General features: G+C 44.5%; 1 protein-coding gene across 1 annotated transcript in view; it reads left to right on the plus strand.

Moving 5' to 3' along the window:
- The window catches only part of GCNT2 (glucosaminyl (N-acetyl) transferase 2, I-branching enzyme (I blood group)), a 65,360-nt gene that overhangs the window by 13,043 nt on the left and 48,405 nt on the right, over positions 1-3,912 (plus strand). The gene's annotated exons all lie outside the window — the stretch shown is intronic.

The raw sequence follows: 3,912 nt of genomic DNA on the forward strand, positions 1-3,912 counted from the left end.
ACCTGCCATAGTTTGTTGTGATCCACACAGTCAAAGGCTTTAGCATAGCCAATGAAGCAGAAGTAGAAGCAAAAGTAGATGTTTTTCTGGTACTCTCTTGCTTTCTCCATAATCGAGCGAATGTTGGCAATTTGATCCCCAGTTCCTCTACCTCTTCTTCCTTTCTAGCTTACATCATTTGGTTATGTGAAAAGCAGCTATGTGCTGTCCTCTAAAATTATTTCAAGACTGCACCTGCAATTTGCTTCAAAGAAAACACCTTTATGATTTGTTATTCACTGGATAATGAAAGAAGATATATTTTTCACTAACAAGGTTTCGTTATCATATCACAGTTGTTTTTCCTCACAACGTTCAGCCTGTCCCCTGATCTCTCATCCTTGGCTTGACTTAACTTCTAGATGGTGGCTGGAGATCTGTTATTACAACGGATCCCCAGGTGACAGAGATCAGTTCTCCTGGAGAAAATGGCCACTTTGGAAGTTGGACTCTATGGCCTTAATGTCAGACTCCTCTTCGCATCGTAATAAGCACACTTTTGAAGAAACGGTAACTTTATTAGAGCTGAAGGTGCATAACAGGATCACTGTTCAGAATGAGGGGTACAAGCAATGGCAAAGCATATAATAAACATTCAAACTACTAAGGGCCAATTGCGGGGGTTCCTGTGCGCGCCTTTGGGCCTGAGAACTAACGGTCCCAAGCCTCTCATGTTATCTTCTTGTCACGGTGTTTAGTGAGAGCTTCTCTGCACTAAGAAGCTCTTGCCTCCACCTGTGGCCTTGGGACATATAGATGTTTCGGCGAGCTACATAGACATGCGCATCTACGATTCTACAGTGAAAGAGGCAAGCGCACACACATATACAGAAAGAAAACAAAACCTTGGCAGCTTGCTGACACTTATGTCCCCAAACCCCGCCCTCCTCAGGCTCCACCCCCCAAATCTCCAGGTATTTCCCAACTTGGAGCTGGCATCCCTAGGAGGTACCACAGGGGGCTTCAGTTCTACTTGCATATATATTTTTTTCCTACTAAGGAGATGTTTTCTATAGTTTTCAAGCTATGGCTAGTGGTATCATAATCTCACCATTACAAAAATGCCCATCCACATTGAAAAGACCTGGGCCGCACTTGATGGCAGTAAAAACAGTGACTTCCCCCAGGTGCTTCAGCCCAACACTCAGAAGAGCTGAGCACTTAGCTTTTATTTAGGGGTGCCTGGAAGGAAGCTACCAGCTGGCAGAGAACAAGAAATAAATAGCTGGAAGGAGGAGGAGGATTAAAAAGACAGTAGCCCTGACCTGGATGGCCCCAGGCTAGCCTGATCGCAAGGGAGGATCGGCACATCCTATGACTGCTTACATGAATCTCAGCTGCTCAGACGAGTGACATGCCTGCTTCTATTTACATCGGCCACTTAGCTGGATTAGGGTGACCATATATTTTATTTTCCTGTTTGGGTAAATATTATAAGGGAAGAATTAAGTTGTTCAGACACCAAGACGGGAGGGAGGTACCAAGATGCGTTTTACTTACAATGTTTTTGAGTCTCTTGTGGCTGTTATTGGCATGCAAGAATAAAGGCCAAAAATGTTATTTTAATGCAACTGCGTTGGGCGCTGTTTTGGTGGACTGATAGGAAGTACAAGGAAGTAGACCTACAAGGAAGTAGATTTTACGATCCTATTTCCATCTTCCCGCATTTCTTGCATAAAGTAACCGATGCCTAATTACAAGAAGCATGGTTTTAGTTCTCTACCAAACCTCTTTTCCCATAGACCTGTACAGATTTGGGAATTGCTTTTTTCACATTACTCTAAAACTCTCCTTCTTGTACTGGTGTCTGTTTGGTCACTATGATGATACGCACATGGCTACGGTTGCCAGCCTCCAGGTGGTGGCTGGAGATGTCCTGGTATTACAACTGATCTCCAGGCGACAGAGATCAGTTCACCTGGAGAAAAAGGTGGCTTTGGAAGGTGGGCTCCATGGCATTATGCCCCATTGAAATCCCTCTCCTCCCCAAACTCTGCCCTCCTCTGGATCCACTCCCAAATTCTACAGGTAGTTCCCAACCCGGAACTGGCTGACTAAACATGGCTGACTTGTCTGACCCCCCCCCCCTCCCAAACTCTCCTTCCTCATGAAGCTGACAAAGGGCCATTGGAGAAGATTTTCAGTGACCTTATCCATTTCACCAAACACTAGAGAAGATGGCAAGATGGGAAAAAATGGTATAGGAGTGGGTGGGCAGCTCAGGGGCCTCCATCAGCCTCCCGCCAACCACATTATGATGGCATTGCATCCCAGTCAACTTGCACGGCAGGATGAGCCAGCCCAGTAGCCAGGAGAAGACAGGGATGGCCTTAGGTCTTTATTGGTTCTGACCTCAACCTGTTTCCATTTATCCTCTGATTCCACTTACATTTTTGTGCCTTTAGTTTTCACTTCATTTCTTTTTCCCTCAGTGGTGGTTTTGGGTTTTGTTTTGTTTTTTACGCTTTTGAGACCACTTTTACCCCAATGATTTTCTGGGAGATGATTTTGAGTTCGCTTTTTCCTGGTGCATGATATTTCTATGGTTTTCTTTGTCCTACCCACCTCCAGCCCAGTTTTCAGACACTGGACTCTCACCATTGTTAAATCAGTCGCTTTCCCTCTCGTGAAGAGTGATTTGAGGGTATTTTTTTTTAAAAAAAAGAAGCTCAAAAATATCAACATAACACTGTAGTATTGTACTAATAGTTTAAGCAGGTTCTCTCAATTCCCAGCTTGAAGGGTGGGGGATGTAATTCTGTATTCTTTTCCCTCACAGAGATATGCCTTTTTTCTTATATCTCCACAAGGGAAGAGAATAGAGACTTACTTGTTTACAAAAATGAAAGCTGGGAATTCAGAGGTCCTGCTTAAATTATCATTACAACCCTACATTATATTGATATTTTAGGGCCTTTTAAAAAAATAGGTGGGGGTGCTCAGACACCACCAAAATAAGTGCTCAGACACCACCAGTAATGACACCAGTAATGACTGCACCCTCCCTTGAAAATCCTCATTTTTTAAGCCACATGTGGAAGAAAATAAAATGACTCCACAACTGTGAAAATACAGAGGAAGGGCAGACGTGTGGAAAAACTGCTACCCAAACCAATTCCAATGCTTGCAGATTGACACCCAAGAAAATCAGGGGCAACTCAAGCATTTGGGAAAGGTCTTATTCCACACAGCTGGACAGGTGTGAAAAGCATGCCTTTTGAACAATGGGAATGCTCGTTCATTGGAGTGGGGGACATTAGTAAGTGATCTCTGAAGCACTTGCATGTGTTTTTCAGCTTCCCAAATCTGGGACTTCCATCTGCACTTCTTATTTATTGATCAGGCACTGAGAAGTCCAAACATGGAACTAGGAACAAGAACAGAAACTAACATAATGACTCATGATGCTGATGATTAGGGAACAGACCTACTCACTTCACTTATACCCCACTTTCATCCTCAACGGGGACCCAAAGTGACTTACAACATCCCCCCCTTCCTTTTATCCTCATAACAATCCTGTGAAGTAGGTTAGGCTGAGAGTGGGTGACTGGCCCATGGTAACCCAGCAAGCTTCCATGGCAGTGTGGGGTTTCCAGACTGGGTCTCCCAGATCCTAGTCCAACACTCTGACCACTGCACCATGCTGGATCTCAATGGCCCTTTGCAGTTGCACTCATTCCCTCTGCACTGGTTTTTTCCCCCTCCAGTTTATTTATTTGTGTATTCTGTATGCATTCTGCATCTAGCAAAACCCACATTTTTGAGCTAACTGGCTGCTTTGTCTAAGATGCAGGGAAAGGCGAACATCTCTCAAAAGATTTGCAGACTCAACTCCTTCCTCCCTCCCTCCCTCCCTCCCTCCCTCCCTCC

Source organism: Gekko japonicus, unplaced genomic scaffold (assembly GCF_001447785.1).
Source record: "Gekko japonicus isolate JY-2015 unplaced genomic scaffold, Gekko_japonicus_V1.1 scaffold859, whole genome shotgun sequence".
Lineage (NCBI taxonomy): Eukaryota > Metazoa > Chordata > Lepidosauria > Squamata > Gekkonidae > Gekko > Gekko japonicus.